Source organism: Coregonus clupeaformis, chromosome 4, assembly GCF_020615455.1.
Source record: "Coregonus clupeaformis isolate EN_2021a chromosome 4, ASM2061545v1, whole genome shotgun sequence".
NCBI classification, from domain to species: Eukaryota; Metazoa; Chordata; class Actinopteri; order Salmoniformes; family Salmonidae; genus Coregonus; species Coregonus clupeaformis.
Genome location: NC_059195.1, coordinates 16,885,724 through 16,906,586, shown reverse-complemented (window position 1 = coordinate 16,906,586; position 20,863 = coordinate 16,885,724). Strand labels below are relative to the sequence as shown.

The window sequence follows — 20,863 nt, the reverse complement described above, 5'->3', positions numbered from 1 at the left end:
CCGTAAAGCGCTACAGAGGGTAGTGCGTACAGCCCAGTACATCACTGGGGACGATCTCCCTGCCATCCAGGACCTCTATACCAGGCGGTGTCAGAAGAAAGCCCTAAAAATTGTCAAACACTCCAGCCACCCAAGTAATAGACTGTTCGCTCTGCTACCCCACGGCAAGCGGTACCAGAGCACCAAGTCTGGGACCAAAAGGCTCCGGAACAGCTTCTACCCCCAAGCCACAGTTAATCAAATGGCTACCTGGACTATTTGCATTGACCCCCTTTTTTTTGCATTGACTCTATTCCACTGGCTCTATGCATATTCACTGGAATCAACCCACACACTAAACTGACACTCCAACACATATACACACACACAACATACGCTCTCACACACACACACACACATGCATATTGACTCCACACACTCACACATTGACACACTTTCACACTCTTTCACACTCTTCACATACTGCTACTGCTGCTACTGTTTATTATCTATCCTGATTGCCTAGTCACTTTTACCCCTACCTACCTCAACTACATCGTACCCCTACACATTGACTCAGTACCAGTACTCCTTGTATATAGCCTTGTTATTGTTATTTTATTGTGTTACTATTTCAATTGCATTTTATTAGCAAAATGTTCTTACTTTTTAACTCTGCATTTTTGTCGTAAGTAAGCATTTCACGGTAAAGTCTACACCTGTTGTATTTGACGCATGTGACAAATAAAATTTGATTTGATGTACTGTACCTCCTCAGCAGTCAGTATATTTCTTCTGTCCCACACTATATTAATATGAATGATGTATTTCTCTGGGGTTTTAGGATGTATGTACATAAACCATGTTGTACGTACAGTAATAACCCAGTAATATAAACACGACTAGTGTCAGGATCGTTTGTGTATGTTTTGAATTATTAGGTATCCTTGGCTTATTGGTGAAAACATGCAAGTAAAATGGTGTGTTGTGGATTTATAATATTAATGTGTATTAACTTAAACACTTGCATATTAACGTACATACAATTCATAATAGCTATTTAGCAAATGTGTATTGGATGGGAGACTGGTCTCTAGGATACTAAAACACTATTAACATACTGTATATTTATCTATAGTTCTGTGGTATGAGCCATGTAGCCTTGTAGTCACCTCTTTGTAGTGGCAACCTTAGGCCAATACTGTAGACCTATGTACCTTTCATTGTAAATACACAAGCTTACATTTAAAACATATAAGAAGTGATCACAGAATGATTTTAATACATTAGAAATGATTTCTATTCATGTCTCAGACAAGTCTGTATGTTCCAAGTTAGTGCACACTGTGCATCAACAGTACAGTACATTTAACTCCATTGAGTTTTCTGCACTTAATTCCGCTCTGATGTTTGAAATGTATGACATTAAAGCTACATATTTGTTCAACATTTTCACAACTCCAAGACAGTACAATGTTCCTCTCTTCATGTTAAGACATTCTCTTAAGAAATGACATGTTCCTTCAGACATGCAGCATGATGACACAATGTGCCCTTTGTTCTCTTCTAGTAGTCTGCCTTTCATCCCACTGGGTTGCATTCCTCTATGCTTCACCAGGATTCCAACCTAGTCCTCCATCTACAGTGCATTCGGAAAGTATTCAGACCCCTTGACTTTTTCTACATTTTGTTACGTTACAGCCTTAATCAAAAATTATTCACACAATACCCCATAATGACAAAGCAAAACCAGATATTAGGAGATTTGGGGATTTTTATAAAATATAAAAAACTGAAATATCACATTTACGTAAGTATTCAGACCCTTTACTCAGTACTTTGTTGAAGCACCTTTGGCAGGGATTATAGCCTCGAGTCTTCTTGGGTATGACGCTACAAGCTTGGCACAACTGTATTTGAGGAGTTTCTCCCATTCTTCTCTGCCGATCCTCTCAAGCTCTTTCAGGTTGGATGCGGAGCGTTGCTGCACGCTATTTTCAGGTCTCTCCAGAGATGTTCAATCGGGTTCAATTCCGGGCTCTAGCTGGGCCACTCAAGGACATTCAGAGACTTGTCCCGAAGACACTCCTGCGTTGTCTTGGCTGTGTGCTTAGGGTCATTGTCCTGCCTGAAGGTGAACCTTCACCCCAGTCTGAGGTCCTGAGCGCTCTGGAGCAGGTTTTCATCAAGGATCTCTCTGTACTTTGCTCCGTTCATCTTTCCCTGACTAGTCTCCCAGTCCCTGCCGCTGAAAAACATCCCCACAGCATGATGCTGCCACCACCATGCTTCACCGTAGGGATGGTGCCAGGTTTCCTCCAGACGTGACGCTTGGCATTCAGGCCAAAGAGTGCAATCTTGGTTTCATCAGACCAGAGAATCTTGTTTCTCATGGTTTGAGAGTCCTTTAGGTGCCTTTTGGGAAACTCCAAGCGGGCTGTCTTGTGCCTTTTACTAAGGAGTGTCTTCCGTCTGGCCACTCTACCATAAAGGCCTGATTGGTGGAGTGCTGCAGAGATGGTTGTCCTTCTGGAAGGTTCTCCCATCTCCACCGAGGAACTCTGGAGCTCTGTCAGAGTGACCATCGGGTTCTTAGTCACCTCCCTGACCAAGGCCCTTCTCCCCCGATTGCTGAATTTGGTGGTGCGGCCAGCTCTAGGAAGAGTCTTGTTGGTTCCAAACTTCTTCCATTTAAGAATGATGGAGGCCACTGTGCTCTTGGGGACCTTCAATGCTGGAGAAATGTTTTGGTACCCTTCCTCAGATCTGTGCCTCGACACAATCCTGTCTCTGAGCTCTACGGACAATTCCTTCGACCTCATGGCTTGGTTTTTGCTCTGACATGCACTGTCAACTGTGGGACCTTATATAGACAGGTGTGTGCCTTTCCAAGTCATGTCCAATCAATTGAATTTACCACAGGTGGACTCCAATCAAGTTGTAGAAACATCTCAAGGATGATCAATGGAAACAGGATGCACCTGAGCTCAATTTCGAGTCTTATAGCAAAGGGTCTGAATACTTATGTAAAAAAAGTATTTCTGTTTTTTAGAATAAGGCTGTAACGGAACAAAATGTGGAAAAGGGGAAGAGGCCTGAATACTTTCCGAATGCACTGTATATGTCTACGCATGCACTCCATGCAGAGAAACTTAAGTAATACTTTTGTATAGTTTCTCTAATCACAGGGAATGTTTTGAGTCAGCAGTCAGATTCTGATGCCCCTTTACTTCAATACCAGGGAGCAAGCAGCACATGGTAGAACATTCTTTGATAATGCAACACTATGATGTGTCACTAAAAGCCAATTACGCCATGCTTGTGATGATTGATCTGCTTTGACAGTAGTGGATGGCATTTAACATCAACAGCCTCTGGATTAGTCTCTGGGCGTAAATGGTGCTGGTTATGGGGTGTGTGTGTGTGTGGGGGGGGTTATGGCTGCCATAATCTCATTTTCTTGGTTGCTGACTTGAGTTTCCAGATCACATTTATTCAAAAATGAGAGCGGGAGAGAAGGAGAGATATCCACCAAGCCTCTGCAAACTCAGCTCTGCGAGGCTGCTCTCTTACAACTTTGATTGTCCCCTGTGTCGACAGCTGGATCCACAGCTTCTGAAGGACAAGGCACGCACTGGCACTCATAAAAGAATGTAGGGAGGTGTCATATTTAACCCAGGATTGCTTTTTAATCCCAGGCACATTGACTATTCTTGTCAATAGAAACCCAATACAACTGCCAGCTTGAGCTTTTTTTCTATAGGATTCTTGCTGGGCTTAATTTTCAAAGTGAATCCACAGATGCCAGGGAAGGCTTTTTCTCCTTTTCTCCCTCTGTGTATCTGTGGTGACTGCCCATACCAAGAGCAACACGCATGAAGCAGAAAAGATCAGTGTGATCCTCCAACACCGCCTGTTCCCTAAGACAGAATGACCTGATAGGAGATGGACCCCCTCACTTCCTCCTCTCCGCGTACAACACCCCTACAGCCTCTAGTGATTAACCCTCTGGTGAATACACACCGTTTTGTGCAGTTGTGATGATGACTCTGAATATTGAGAATAGCCATGGTGGGTTTTTAGTAAGAGGATGATATCTGGTTTTAAAAAGGAAGATTTAGTGGAAAGGTGCAGGCTTAGTCAGAGAGGTGAATTACCTGAGCGATTGACAAAATGTTTTGCTGATGGCCCATGCACATTAAAAGGCATGAGCCTACATACTTGATGTAAAAACAGATTCCATTGCCTTTAAAGTGCAGCGGTGACTCCTTCCCACTCTGTATGTGCTCACTATCAATGCTACGCTAGTATTGCCAATGGTCAGAAACCCACTGTTTCATCTCAATCTGCCATTGACTTTATTACAGCCTTATGATTTAAGGTTTGCTTTTATGCTGGACATCTCAGGTGCTAGCATGTTTCAAGAAAGTAAATCTTTGAGCGGAGCGACAGTTAACCCATGCACTAATCATCTAGTCATAAGGGAATAGGGAATCACAAGGAGAATGAATTAATAAGAGCTGCCGAGGAGTAGAAAGCAGTGAGAGTGTCCGTTGCGAGGCTTAGGTACAACTGTCATAACTTCCCTCATCATCAAAACACAGCCCCTTCATCTCCCCTTGGTGGTGTCATGCAAGTGAGAGGCGTGAAAGCACAGCGACACTTGACGGGCCCATTCGACACTCAGCCGCTAATTCATCATGACAAATGTGCTCAGATGATCTGGCCCAGCAGCACTAATGGGGAGAGGAGCGAGTACTCCTCATTTGCACAAGACCGACTCCAATTAATCCATCCAGCTTTACTTGGGGCTAATTGGAGCGCATCCCTGCTTCTGCACTGGCCTAGCAGCTACCTGACACCATTTATCTGTGGGCACCATTTTGAGAGATCCGTTTTTGTGTATTTGGCTGAGGCCTGTAAGATGTTTCGCTCTTATTTTTCCACGGAAGAGCTCATCTCAAATGTGACTGACCGCCTCAATTCGGTCTTATGTAGCAACATTTGACATATATATATTTTTTACATTGGATAAAAGTAGAGACTCAGAGCTAGAAAATTGTATATCATACACTGCAGTTAAGGAGCAATGGCAAAGCAATTCTGCTTTGAAAGTTGATGAACTTGTAACCCCACTTTTGAGAAAATGTCCCTGAATGTTTTGGTACACCTACTGGAGAGCCCTTCTTTGTCTAAATAATAAATAAAATACACATTCAGCATCGTTCACACCCTCTTAAGCCTTAGCCCCACCCATTTCTTTACAGATTCACATGAGGCCATGTGCTAAACAGAGTAGTTTAGTAAATAACGAAAGATTTCAAGAATGAAAGTGGTTAAAGTAGCAGCCTAAAATATGAAAAACTCCAGGTGAAAATACACTATCTAGTCCTTAGCCTATATCCTAATCTGACTTTGGTGCAGGTCATGCTGTTCTTCACATTACCATCTCTGGTAAACACACACTATATCAAATAAAATCTAAGTTTATTTGTCACATGCACAGGATACAGAAGGTGTAAACGGTACAGTGAAATGGTTACTTGCATAGTAGCAATATCAAAAACAGAAAGTGAGTAGATACAAATATTTTATAAATATTTTATAATTATTATAAGATGCTTACCCGACACACTTCTCTAAATTGATGGGTCATGTGAAGGAAATGCTATAACCACCCCCCAGCCACATCTAGCTAAGTGGATGGGTCACTATTGTCTAGACAAGTACACGTACATGAAATACAATAAATGGCCGTAATCACCCCCAGACACACCTGGCTAACTTGATGGCTCATGTAATCATCTGGTGAAGTGGAGTCTTTTGTTAAGACATGTTTAGCTAGCTAAACAATGAACCGGCATAATCCCAACTCATACTACTACCAATACAAACATTGTCATAGCTGTAGTATGAATCTACAGGTAGCTAACCAACTAGGTTCAATGTTAGCTATCTAACATTAGGCTATAACTAGCAATGCAAATGGATTTCTTATTCAAATAATATAGCTACACAGATCATATATGTAACGTTAGCTAGCGAGCCAGCAAGCTAACGTTCGCTAGCTAGCGAACAGTACTCTTTAACTTTAATGAAAACGACTTTCTGACAAAATTAGAAACGTATAATATCTTTAAATGTATCTAGACTCTTACCCATATACATGGCTGAATGGTTCACGGCAGATTGGAACAATTTAACTCAGTTTTGTTTGTAGCTACATCTTGTTTGGCCAGCGTTGTGTCAAGTCACCCAGGTTCACACTGACCGTGGCGTGTGCAGAAAGTAACACATCACTTTTTACAACTAATATGTCGATAGTGCCTGCTAAATTCAGGCCATCAATGTTATAGAGAAAAGTTGCAAAACTTTTGTAGTTCTCGACGGCTAACGTTATATCGTTCAAAAACGCAGCGGTAAAAAAAGGACTATCAACACATACTGAGCAGCTCACATTATAGACAGAAGCATGCTACATGGCAGACCAATCCAAACTCATCTCCCGGCATGTCCAGCCCATCCATTATCTCAGCCAATAATGGCTAGCGGGAAGGTTCCTGTCTTTTTCCGTGGCCAAACCAACTAGGCTCGTAATTTACATTTTGTATTCGTATTTACGGATGGAATACAAGTTTGTTATTAAAGCACATGAAAGTTCACATGTTCTAGAAGGCATTTCTGACAAAAAAAGCATTTTGATAAAAAATTTATGTTTGCATTCAAATGCCTCTCCTGTGAAGTAGTGACGTGCGACATATGCCTAGTTTCCTGAATCGAGTCACAAATGTGTATGTTATGGATTCAAATACAATTTTATTTGTCACATATGCCAAATACAACAAGTGTAGACTTTACCATGAAATGCATACTTGCGAGCCCTTTCCCAACTATGCAGTTAAAAATGATAAAAATACAAATAATACAAGGAGTACCAGTACCATATCAATGTGCAGGGGTATGAGGTAGTTGAGGTACAGTGAGGGAAAAAAGTATTTGATCCCCTGCTGATTTTGTACGTTTGCCCACTGACAAAGAAATGATCAGTCTATAATTTTAATGGTAGGTTTACTTGAAAAGTGAGAGACAGAATAACAACAAAAACATTCAGAAAAACCCATGTCAAAAATGTTATAATTTGATTAGCATTTTAATGAGGGAAATAAGTATTTGACCCCCTCTCAATCAGAAAGATTTCTGGCTCCCAGGTGTCTTTTATACAGGTAACGAGCTGAGATTAGGAGCACACTCTTAAAGGGAGTGCTCCTAATCTCAGTTTGTTACCTGTATAAAAGACACCTGTCCACAGAAGCAATCAATCAATCAGATTACAAACTCTCCACCATGGCCAAGACCAAAAAGCTCTCCAAGGATGTCAGGGACAAGATTGTAGACCTACACAAGGCTGGAATGGGCTACAAGATCATCGCCAAGCAGCTTGGTGAGAAGGTGACAATAGTTGGCACGATTATTCGCATATGGAAGAAACACAAAAGAACTCCCTCGGCCTGGGGCTCCATGCAAGATCTCACCTCGTGGAGTTGCAATGCTCATGAGAACGGTGAGGAATCAGCCCAGAACTACACGGGAGGATCTTGTCAATGATCTCAAGGAAGCTGGGACCATCGTGGATGGGTATTCCAGCATGACAATGACCCAAAACACACGGCCAAGGCAACAAAGGAGTGGCTCAAGAAGAAGCACATTAAGGTCCTGGAGTGGCCTAGCCAGTCTCCAGACCTTAATCCCATAGAAAATCTGTGGAGGGAGCTGAAGGTTCGAGTTGCCAAACGTCAGCCTCAAAACCTTAATGACTTGGAGAAGATCTGCAAAGAGGAGTGGGACAAAATCCCTCCTGATATGTGTGCAAACCTGGTGGCCAACTACAAGAAACGTCTGACCTCTGTGATTGCCAACAAGGGTTTTGCCACCAAGTACTAAGTCATGTTTTGTAGAGGAGTCAAATACTTATTTCCCTCATTAAAATGCAAATCAATGTCTCTCACTGTTCAAATAAACCTACTATTAAAATTATAGACTGATCATTTCTTTGTCAGTGGGCAAACGTACAAAATCAGAAGGGGATCAAATACTTTTTTCCCTCACTGTAGATACTGTAGGTACATACTAACAGGGGTATAGTGACTAGGCATCAGGATAGATAATAATAATATGAGAAAAATGAAGAACAGAGTAGCAGCAGCGTATATGATGAGTGTGAAAGTATGTATCTATCCTGACGCCTAGTTACTTTACCCCTGCCTATGTAGATATCTACCTCAACTACCTTCAGTGGCAGTCGGTGCCTTTTAAGATTAGGGAGGACGCTACTTTTTTTAATGAGCATGGCCTTATTTCTATTACAGCATATTGGATGACTGTCATTCATATTCCATTCACCCAGCTCAATGTAACATGGATAGGTTTAGGCTACTTACTACATGATACTCACATTTTCCCTATACCCAACATGAGGTTGCTACAACCTAGCCTATGAATGAAAGTTTACAACGTAGGTGCACAGGTCGAGAGAAATTTGACATTGACACATTCAATACCGCCTTGTACAATCTTGCCTGCATCTACAGTGGGGAGAACAAGTATTTGATACACTGCTGATTTTGCAGGTTTTCCTACTTACAAAGCATGTAGAGGTCTGTAATTTTTATCATAGGTACACTTCAACTGTGAGAGACGGAATCTAAAACAAAAATCCAGAAAATCACATTGTATTATTTGTAAGTAATTAATTTGCATTTTATTGCATGACATAATTATTTGATCACCTACCAACCAGTAAGAATTCCGACTCTCACAGACCTGTTAGTTTTTCTTTAAGAAGCCCTCCTGTTCTCCACTCATTACCTGTATTAACTGCACCTGTTTGAACTCGTTACCTGTTAAAAGACACCTGTCCACACACTCAATCAAACAGACTCCAACCTCTCCACAATGGCCAAGACCAGAGAGCTGTGTAAGGACATCAGGGATACAATTGTTGACCTGCACAAGGCTGGGATGGGCTACAGGACAATAGGCAAGCAGCTTGGTGAGAAGGCAACAACTGTTGGCACAATTATTAGAAAATGGAAGAAGTTCAAGATGACGGTCAATCACCCTCGGTCTGGGGCTCCATGCAAGATCTCACCTCGTGGGGCATCAATGATCATGAGGAAGGTGAGGGATCAGCCCAGAACTACACGGCAGGACCTGGTCAATGACCTGAAGAGAGCTGGGACCACAGTCTCAAAGAAAACCATTAGTAACACACTACGCCGTCATGGATTAAAATCCTGCAGCGCACGCAAGGTCCCCCTGCTCAAGCCAGCGCATGTCCAGGCCCGTCTGAAGTTTGCCAATGACCATCTGGATGATCCAGAGGAGGAATAGGAGAAGGTCATGTGGTCTGATGAGACAAAAATAGAGCTTTTTGGTCTAAACTCCACTCGCCGTGTTTGGAGGAAGAAGAAGGATGAGTACAACCCCAAGAACACCATCCCAACCGTGAAGCATGGAGGTGGAAACATCATTCTTTGGGGATGCTTTTCTGCAAAAGGGACAGGACGACTGCACCATATTGAGGGGAGGATGGATGGGGCCATGTATCGCGAGATATTGGCCAACAACCCCCTTCCCTCAGTAAGAGCATTGAAGATGGGTCGTGGCTGGGTCTTCCAGCTTGACAACGACCCGAAACACACAGCCAGGGCAACTAAGGAGTGGCTCCGTAAGAAGCATCTCAAGGTCCTGGAGTGGCCTAGCCAGTCTCCAGACCTGAACCCAATAGAAAATATTTGGAGGGAGCTGAAAGTCCGTATTGCCCAGCGACAGCCCCGAAACCTGAAGGATCTGGAGAAGGTCTGTATGGAGGAGTGGGACAAAATCCCTGCTGCAGTGTGTGCAAACCTGGTCAAGACCTACAGGAAACGTATGATCTCGGTAATTGCAAACAAAGGTTTCTGTACCAAATATTAAGTTCTGCTTTTCTGATGTATCAAATACTTATGTCATGCAATAAAATGCAAATGAATTACTTAAAAATCATACAATGTGATTTTCTGCATTTTTGTTTTAGATTCCGTCTCTCACAGTTGAAGTGTAACTATGATAAAAATGACAGACCTCTACATGCTTTGTAAGTAGGAAAACCTGCAAAATCAGCAGTGTATCAAATACTTGTTCTCCCCACTGTAGCTGATCTAGGGTGTAATCATTAGTCCAAAAGTTGCAAACGAGAGTTTCTGTTGAAAAATTCAGGTATGTTTATCCCCATTTTGTTCCGTTTGGTTCCGTTTAAGAAACGTTTTTCAACAGAATCGGAGGAATGAATACACCCCTGATCACACGCAAAAGCAGTTCACTTTCATAGCAACCAGATCGTTGTATAATTCATTCTTGCATCTATGCGCTTTCCTCCTCTCACATTTTCCCTTCGCTTCAGAGAACAACAGATCAGCTGTCTGTAACCAGGCAAAAAAACTTTCCAAGCCAAACCTTTATATCATAAATGCTAACTGCTACACACAGACTACATCGTTGTCACCATATTAGCTAACGTCGAGTCAACAACATAGCTACTAGAACCAACACGTTAGTAAACCCGCTACAATCATGCAGTACAGTGTACAGTTAGCAAGCAGTTTAGCATTTACACCGGTGGGCAATAAATTAATAAAACCAAAAGCTTACCTTGACTTGGAAGAGTTCCAGTGTTGGATAGCCATAGCCAGCTAGGTAACATAGCACTCCTCTCTGTTTAAGCCGGGTGTTTGAGTAGGCTAAAGCATTTGCTAGCTAAGTAAGTGAAAGTGAAAAAAATATGAAATACAGCTAGCTCTCTCTCTCGTTCTTGCTTCTCCTTCATTTTTGAAGTAATGAATGAGTTAAAAACTGTTCAACTGTCTTTCTCTCTCTTTGAGTCAACTACTCACCAAATTGTATGCACTGCAGTGCTAGCTAGCTGTAGCTTATGCTTTCAGTAATAGATTAATTCTCTGATCCTTTGATTTGGTGTACAGTATGTCAGTTCATGCAGTAAGTCTATGGAAAGGGGTGAGAACAACGAGCTTCCAAGGTTTTGTGTTGAAGACAATGTACCCAGAGGAGGACGGAAACTAGCTGTCCTCCGGCTACACAATGGTGCTACCCTACAGAGTGCTGTTGAAGCTACTGTAGACCTTCTTTGCAAAACATTGTGATTTAATCAATTATTTGGTAACTGGAATATATTTACTATAGTTTTATCAAAAAATGATAACTTTGTTAATGTTTCACTATTTTTTATATTTTTCTGAAATTCACTGAGGAGGATGGTCCTCCACTTCATCCTCTGTGGAGCCTCCACTGACTACCTCATACCCCTGCACATTGATATGGTACTGGTACTCCCTCTATATAGCTAAGCCTAATTTTTTGTGTATTTTATTCAATGCATATTGTTAGGGACAGTTCGAGGGGGGTTAGAGGAAGGTTGTCAAACTTTTTGTGGGGCTTTGGGAAGAATTGTGTGGGTTTTTATTAGGCACAGGGGAGGGTAGTGGGTTTTTTCCCTGGTTTACATTGTCTTTTGCAGGTTTTACTATTTTATTTCTTACATCCTAGCCAAACTTCCTCATCTGCTTGCATGCACCTCTCCTATATCAAGGTGTTTTGGTACTGCCCTTATGCACTATGCTTTTCTGTGGACTAACATTTACTATACCACAGGTCAATATAATCTACCAGTCTGTCTATCCTGCCCTTTATCCAACACAGACCAGCCAAAACAAGCTCGTAAGAATTGTATTTAAACTCCCACCTCGCACTCATCTGGAGGTCGAGCATTTACTGTAAGCAGCTAGTCTGGCTATCTGTGGAAAGAATAGTAGTATTAATTAAACTTGGCCTGATCAACAGAATTATCACTGACTCAGCCCCCAGGTACCTATTCAACTATATTTCATTTGTTCGAGATTTCCACCAGCATAATACCAGAGCCAGAGACTCTAATATTCACTGTTTTAAATATAAGAGTCTATCTGGTAAGAACACATTTTTATATACCGGCGCTGTTGAGAGGAACAAACTACCACAACAACTCAAAGCCATACCAACCATAACCACTTTTTAAAAGAATGTGAAAATGTGTGAACAGTATAACCTTTTATTGTCTGTGTCTCTGTAATGTGTCTGTATCTATGTAATTGTGTCTGTATCTATGTAATTGTGTCTGTATCTATGTAATTGTGTCTGTATCTATGTAATTGTGTCTGTATCTATGTAATGTGTCTGTATCTATGTAATGTGTCTGTATCTATGTAATTGTGTCGGTATCTATGTAATTGTGTCTGTATCTATGTAATTGTGTCTGTATCTATGTAATTGTGTCTGTATCTATGTAATGTGTCTGTATCTATGTAATGTGTCTGTATCTATGTAATGTGTCTGTATCTATGTAATTGTGTCTGTATCTATGTCATGTGTCTGTATCTATGTAATGTGTCTGTATCTATGTAATTGTGTCTGTATCTATGTAATTGTGTCTGTATCTATGTAATTGTGTCTGTATCTATGTAATTGTGTCTGTATCTATGTAATTGTGTCTGTATCTATGTAATTGTGTCTGTATCTATGTAATTGTGTCTGTATCTATGTAATGTGTCTGTATCTATGTAATGTGTCAGTATCTATGTAATTGTGTCTGTATCTATGTAATTGTTCTTTAAAAAATAGGGACCACAATGGAAATAAGTCCCTGACTTTATTGTGTGATCCTGGTCACTTTTAAAGATCTTTGTACTGTGTGTATGTATGTATATTTTTTTGCTGATAAATAAAATCGATCAATCCAAACTGTGCAGCGGCCATTTGATGAATGGAAAGATACATCTGTTACAAAACACCAAAAAGTTTAATGACATTTGGAGATTGTCAAGTCAAGCCTTGTATTTTCTGTTTGTCGAGATTGACATAGTCTATTTATTGTGGTGTTGAAAACGCAAACCATGATATTGAAGCGCCCGATGTCGGTATGCTTTGTTTCTTGGTTGTGTTACATATATTTTATATAATTATTGATATGGCATCAAAATGTAGAAAATCAGATTTCCCCCTAGCTGATCATTGTCTGCAGCCGGCTCTGATTGTAGTGTAAATGAAACAGGCAGGGAGAGTGTGCTCGTCCCTGGTGGTCATGAACCGTCAACCCTCTGGCCCGTAGCCCTGCGTGGGATCAACTGTGCCACAAAAACATGCTGAAGTGACAAAGTTGATATCCACGTTTATAAACACATGGTTGCTACAGTTATTGTTATTTGTGGTCGTAAACATTATTTTGAGTTCATGTGAGGGGGGAGGGTGTGCATTTTTTTTTACTGTACAAGGGGAGGGTCATGTGAAGATATTTTTTACGTTGGGTATGGTGTGCATTTTTTTTATGACACCTTGAGTTGGACCAGCCCCCCCCCCAGTATATTTCGAACTGTCCCTTATGTGTTTCGTCAGACATAAAATTGTAATTTCTGTCATTCCATTTCTTAGCCCTGTTTTAGGTTGTTTACAATGAAAATTACATTTTACCAGGTAAGTTGACTGAGAACACAGTCTCATTTACAGGGAATAGTTACAGGGGAGAGGAATGAACCAATTGGAAGCTGGGGATGATTAGGTGGCCATGATGGTATAAGGGACAAATTTGGAATTTAGCCAGGACACCAGGGTTAACACCCCTACTCTTACAATAAGTGCCATGGGATCTTTAGTGACATCAGAGAGTCAGGACACCTGTTTAACGTCCCATCCGAAAGACGACACCTTACACAGGGCAATGTCCCCAATCACTGCCTTGGGGCATTGGGATATATATTGACCAGAGGAAACAGTGCGTCCTACTGGCCCTAAAACCCCACTTCCAGCAGCATCTGGTCTCCCAACCAGGGACCGACCAGGACCAACCCTGCTTAGCTTCAGAGGCAAGCCTGCAGTGGGATGCAGGGCGGTATGCTGCTGCATGATTTCATAATTTATGCAATACTATGCTTCTGTGCATTTTCTATTTGTTTGCAGTAGCGGTGCATGGGTAAAATCACTGGGGAATCCAAGCCAGGGAAAAAAAGCCATATTACAACCTATGTGTTGTGATAATTGTGTTGTTTGCTCTAAAACCTGTTAGTTCATATGCCTCCACTAATCCAGCACAATTTCAACTTCAACATCATCTAATCACCTATGCTTGGTCTAATACAGTGACAACTAAAAGATACCAAAAACGATTTAGTCCAATCAACCACAGGAGGTTGGTGGCACCTTAATTGGGGAGAATGGGCTCATGGTAACAACTAGGGCGGAATCAGTGGAATGGTATCAAATACATCAAACACATTGCTTGATGCCATTCCATTTGCTCCGTTCCGGACATTATTATGAGCCGTTCTCCCCTCAGCAGCCTCCACTGCAATCAATGTAAGCTACAGTGGGGAGAACAAGTATGTGATACACTGCCGATTTTGCAGGTTTTCCTACTTACAAAGCATGTAGAGGTCTGTAATTTTTATCATAGGTACACTTCAACTGTGAGAAAAATCCAGAAAATCACATTGTATGATTTTTAAGTAATTCATTTGCATTCTATTGCATGACATAAGTATTTGATACATCAGAAAAGCAGAACTTAATATTTGGTACAGAAACCTTTGTTTGCAATTACAGAGATCATACGTTTCCTGTAGGTCTTGACCAGGTTTGCACACACTGCAGCAGGGATTTTGTCCCACTCCTCCATACAGATCTTCTCCAGATCCTTCAGGTTTTGGGGCTGTCGCTGGGCAATACGGACTTTCAGCTCCCTCCAAAGATTTTCTATTGGGTTCGGGTCAGGAGACTGGCTAGGCCACTCCAGGACCTTGAGATGCTTCTTACGGAGCCACTCCTTAGTTACCCTGGCTGTGTGTTTTGGGTCGTTGTCATGCTGGAAGACCCAGCCACGACCCATCTTCAATGCTCTTACTGAGGGAATGAGGTTGTTGGCCAAGATCTCGCGATACATGGCCCCATCCATCCTCCCCTCAATACGGTGCAGTCGTCCTGTCCCCTTTGCAGAAAAGCATCCCCAAAGAATGATGTTTCCACCTCCATGCTTCACGGTTGGGATGGTGTTCTTGGGGTTGTACTCATCCTTCTTCTTCCTCCAAACACGGCGAGTGGAGTTTAGACCAAAAAGCTCTATTTTTGTCTCATCAGACCACATGACCTTCTCCCATTCCTCCTCTGGATCATCCAGATGGTCATTGGCTAACTTCAGACGGGCCTGGACATGCGCTGGCTTGAGCAGGGGGACCTTGCGTGCGCTGCAGGATTTTAATCCATGACGGCGTAGTGTGTTACTAATGGTTTTCTTTGAGACTGTGGTCCCAGCTCTCTTCAGGTCATTGACCAGGTCCTGCCGTGTAGTTCTGGGTTGATCCCTCACCTTCCTCATGACCATTGATGCCCCACAAGGTGAGATCTTGCATGGAGCCCCAGACCGAGGGTGATTGACCGTCATCTTGAACTTCTTCCATTTTCTAATAATTGCGCCAATAGTTGTTGCCTTCTCACCAAGCTGCTTGCCTATTGTCCTGTAGCCCATCCCAGCCTTGTGCAGGTCTACAATTGTATCCCTGATGTCCTTACACAGCTCTCTGGTCTTGGCCATTGTGGAGAGGTTGGAGTCTGTTTGATTGAGTGTGTGGACAGGTGTCTTTTAAACAGGTAACGTGTTCAAACAGGTGCAGTTAATACAGGTAATGAGTGGAGAACAGGAGGGCTTCTTAAAGAAAAACTAACAGGTCTGTGAGAGCCGGAATTCTTACTGGTTGGTAGGTGATCAAATACTTATGTCATGCAATAAAATGCAAATTATTACTTAAAAATCATACAATGTGATTTTCTGGATTTTTGTTTTAGATTCCGCCTCTCACAGTTGAAGTGTACCTATGATAAAAAGTACAGATCTCTACATGCTTTGTAAGTAGGAAAACCTGCAGAATCGGCAGTGTATCAAATACTTGTTCTCCCCACTGTATATACAGTGGGGGAAAAAGTATTTAGTCAGCCACCAATTGTGCAAGTTCTCCCACTTAAAAAGATGAGAGATGCCTGTAATTTTCATCATAGGTACACGTCAACTATGACAGACAAAATGAGATTTTTTTTCTCCAGAAAATCACATTGTAGGATTTTTAATGAATTTATTTGCAAATTATGGTGGAAAATAAGTATTTGGTCAATAACAAAAGTTTCTCAATACTTTGTTATATACCCTTTGTTGGCAATGACACAGGTCAAACGTTTTCTGTAAGTCTTCACAAGGTTTTCACACACTGTTTCTGGTATTTTGGCCCATTCCTCCATGCAGATCTCCTCTAGAGCAGTGATGTTTTGGGGCTGTCGCTGGGCAACACAGACTTTCAACTCCCTCCAAAGATTTTCTATGGGGTTGAGATCTGGAGACTGGCTAGGCCACTCCAGGACCTTGAAATGCTTCTTACGAAGCCCCTCCTTCGTTGCCCGGGCAGTGTGTTTGGGATCATTGTCATGCTGAAAGACCCAGCCACGTTTCATCTTCAATGCCCTTGCTGATGGAAGGAGGTTTTCACTCAAAATGTCACGATACATGGCCCCATTCATTCTTTCCTTTACACGGATCAGTCGTCCTGGTCCCTTTGCAGAAAAACAGCCCCAAAGCATGATGTTTCCACCCCCATGCTTCACAGTAGGTATGGTGTTCTTTGGATGCAACTCAGCATTCTTTGTCCTCCAAACACGACGAGTTGAGTTTTTACCAAAAAATTATATTTTGGTTTCATCTGACCATATGACATTCTCCCAATCCTCTTCTGGATCATCCAAATGCACTCTAGCAAACTTCAGACGGGCCTGGACATGTACTGGCTTAAGCAGGGGGACACATCTGGCACTGCAGGATTTGAGTCCCTGGCGGCGTAGTGTGTTACTGATGGTAGGCTTTGTTACTTTGGTCCCAGCTCTCTGCAGGTCATTCACTAGGTCACCGTTCTCATTTTTGCTCACCGTTCTTGTGATCATTTTGTCCCCACGGGGTGAGATCTTGCGTGGAGCCCCAGATCGAGGGAGATTATCAGTGGTCTTGTATGTCTTCCATTTCCTAATAATTGCTCCCACAGTTGATTTCTTCAAACCAAGCTGCTTACCTATTGCAGATTCAGTCTTCCCAGCCTGGTGCAGGTCTACAATTTTGTTTCTGGTGTCCTTTGACAGCTCTTTGATCTTGGCCATAGTGGAGTTTGGAGTGTGACTGTTTGAGGTTGTGGACAGGTGTCTTTTATACTGATAACAAGTTCAAACAGGTGCCATTAATACAGGTAACGAGTGGAGGACAGAGGAGCCTCTTAAAGAAGAAGTTACAGGTCTGTGAGAGCCAGAAATCTTGCTTGTTTGTAGGTGACCAAATACTTATTTTCCACCATAATTTGAAAATAAATTCATTAAAAATCCTACAATGTGATATTCTGGATTTTCTTTTACAGGCCTCTCTCATCTTTTTAAGTGGGAGAACTTGCACAATTGGTGGCTGACTAAATACTTTTTCCCCCCACTGTAAATATGATGTGGCTGTCCATGGTACTGATTTCTGTGTGTGTGTGTGTGTGTGTGTTTGTGTGCGTGTGCATGTGTGTGTGTGTTTGTGTGCATGCTTGCTTGCAAGTAGAATAAAACATGTTGACTCACCCTACTTGTAGAGAAACGGCAGCAATGCCATCCTCTTCTTTTTCATGTTGACGAAGATGTCTATGACTTTGTCATACAGTACACACTTTTAGTTTTTGTTGTCCTAGGCTACCTGGCTAAAATACTTGCTTGCTAGCCTAACTTCCTTTCATGGGCAACGATGCACCAGCCTACTACAGCTAGTTACATGTTGAACTTCCATCCTCTCAGGCCAGGGCACAATGTATACATTTATGATTGGATCAGAATCGTTGTTATAATCATTGGCCAGTATGGAGAATTAAATAAAACCACAAATCCAAATCCCTATCTCCATCCATGACTAATTTAGGAACGGGACGATTTTAGCTATCTAGCTAGCCACCGGAGGACAACAACACAACGAGATGCAACAATTCCATTTTTTTCTGTCAATGACATTTGGATTCTGATGATGTGATTGGTGTGAAGCCAAATCCAACCTGGCTTCCCTTGACACTTTTTTTGGGTGTGCCAGGACCATTCACAGCTGAGCTCACTATGTTTAGCTCAACGCTGATTGGGTATTATTATTATTATTTATTTATTTCAAGGGAGGCCAAATGCTTGCTAGCTTCCCTTGCATTCAATGCTAGCTACGTGTGGCAACACTGTCATACTCTTTCTGACCAGACAGCATCATATTAAATGTTAAAATGTTAAATGTTATGTAGTTGGGCTACACATACTGAGACAGAGGGGCACTGTTTCGTTTGCTCGGATGCTTTCTCCGGTGAGATACATTTAGCCTCTTGCGAATTGAAGGACATTTATGAAACACATAAGTGGTACATTCTTTGGGGGGGAGTCTGGCTTCCCTTGGCATCCATGGTTACACGCCACTGTTTGATCAAACAAAGAGTTTTGGAAATTTCCATCATAACTGCATCACTAAGAATTAGATGAGGGAAAGTAAAAAAAATATCATATGGTGTATGTTGCAGAAAATTACAGAAAATGAAGAGCAAAATGTGTGACTGTCAGACCCTAAACACAATGTCATTGTTATTACCGTTGAAGAAATTACTATATGCTGTTTCAAATCATATGTTGTGGGCTGTCTTGACTACAGCTGTGTGTGTGAGTGTGATGTGACAACACATTCCTTTGGCCTGAAGCGAAGCATTTGGCGAGAGCAGGACGTTCCTGTTCTAAAGTTAGATGTGATCTGACTTTTAATTAATCCATGGCAAATTGATTTCTATCTCTCCAGAGATGCAAAACTGTATGAGTCATACTGTAGAATATAAATTGATTGTTTGTCCGTTGGAACAAGAAAAGTATGATTTAAGGCCATAGCTGTTTTAGGTTAATCATTCTCAGCTATTAGCCCTTGAGAGTTGACCTAAAGTGTTGTAATTATCGTGAAAGGAATGACTTCATCTTGGTCTATTGAAGTACGGGTCTATGAAATCCAGGATGATTTTTTCTCTGTCAATTCAGCTTTTGCTTCTAGAAAAACAAAGGTTTTCCTCGGAGTGTACACTGTAGCCTGGTTAATGCTGCTTCCTGTTTCTGGAGCCGTATTTTTCTAAGGTGTGTGTCACATCTGTGCAGCTATTGTTTATTCATGGAGTAAACCCTTTGAAATGTGTTAAGATACTTCCCACTCATTATAAAAATCCTGCCACCCATGGATTAGGACTTTGATGTCACCAATCCTGCTTCAAAGGCTTCTTTCACTGCTATTAATCACAGTTTAGCCTCTGAAGATATATCCAGAGAAAACATTTGGACATCTTGTGCAGAAACTTTGAAATGTTTCAGACTGTCTTGCATATGCTTGGTTCATATCCTCTCGTCTGTGTGCTGGAGGGACTGTAGCACCGCTGTGCAGACAGCTGTACTGCTGATTCCATCAAATCCAGCTCAGACTGGTCCTAAACTGCCCTTTCTGTCTACCTGAAGGATTACCCAACACACTGGTCCACAATGGAACTGGCCTGCTCTCAGAGACATGCTTGTTGAAAGCAGGAGTTAACTTGATTTTCCTCTCTATGGCAGCTGTAATACTCTGGTTACAGTGGTTGACTTTTTCTATTGAAAGGATTGCCCTGTATAATATACAGTATATATACAGGTAACTGCCAAAATAAAGGAAACACCAACATAAAGTGTCTTAATAGGGCGTTGGGCCACCACGAGCCAGAACAGCTTCAATGCAGTGATTATACAAGTGTCTTGAACTCTATTGCAGGGATGCAACACCATTCTTCCACGAGAAATTCCATCATTTGGTGTTTTGTTGATGGTGGTGGAAAACGCTGTCTCAGGCGCCACTCTAGAATCTCCCATAAGTGTTCAATTGGGTTGAAATCTGGTGACTGAGACTGCCATGGCATATGGTTTACATCATTTTCATGCTCATCAAACCATTCAGTGACCACTTCTGACCTGTGGACGGGGACATTGTCATCCTATGGGGGCATAGCCATGGTAGCCAATATAATGGCCAAAATAATGGCCTGCCTAGCATTTTTATACATGACCCTAAGCATGATGGGATGTTATTTGCTTAATTAACTCAGGAACCACACCTATGTGGAAGCACCTGCTTTCAATATACTTTATGTCCCTCATTTACTCAAGTTTCCATTATTTTGGCAGTTACCTGTATGTGGTATTGTATTGACGTGTTGCTTTGCTGTGTTGGTTTGAACAGGAAATCTGGCCACTTCCAGGGCGAGAGTCACTGCTGCCTCAAGGTCACTGCCACCCCAGCTCAGCTCAGGACACCACAAGGTGAGCTCTCTCTCCCTTAACCCGTTATACAACTCAAAAACATAATGGTGGTGGCTATTATTTCATCCAAGTTGAGACCATATCACTCTATATAGGAGTTCACAGGCATTGCATCAAAAACAAACAGTAGAAATCAAACACAACATAGCATTCGCTTGTGACTGGCTGTGCTCACTTTCTTGCTTGTGGTGCTATTCATCTCACCATCTGCTGTCTATTTCCACACTATCTAGTCTAGTGGTATTGTTCAGATTCAGCCAGTTATGACTGACATCGTATTTACTTGAGTTGTTAGTCCACTGTAGCAGATCGATTTGAATCATTTAAACATTGAGAACCATTTGAGTCCATATGCACCATGCTCTACCTTTAACTGGGATCCCCCTGGCACTATAAGGAT

At 41.9% G+C, this 20,863-nt stretch overlaps 1 pseudogene; it reads left to right on the top strand.

The window, feature by feature from the left end:
- LOC121548375 overlaps positions 1-20,863 on the top strand; it is a 109,904-nt pseudogene that overhangs the window by 44,150 nt on the left and 44,891 nt on the right.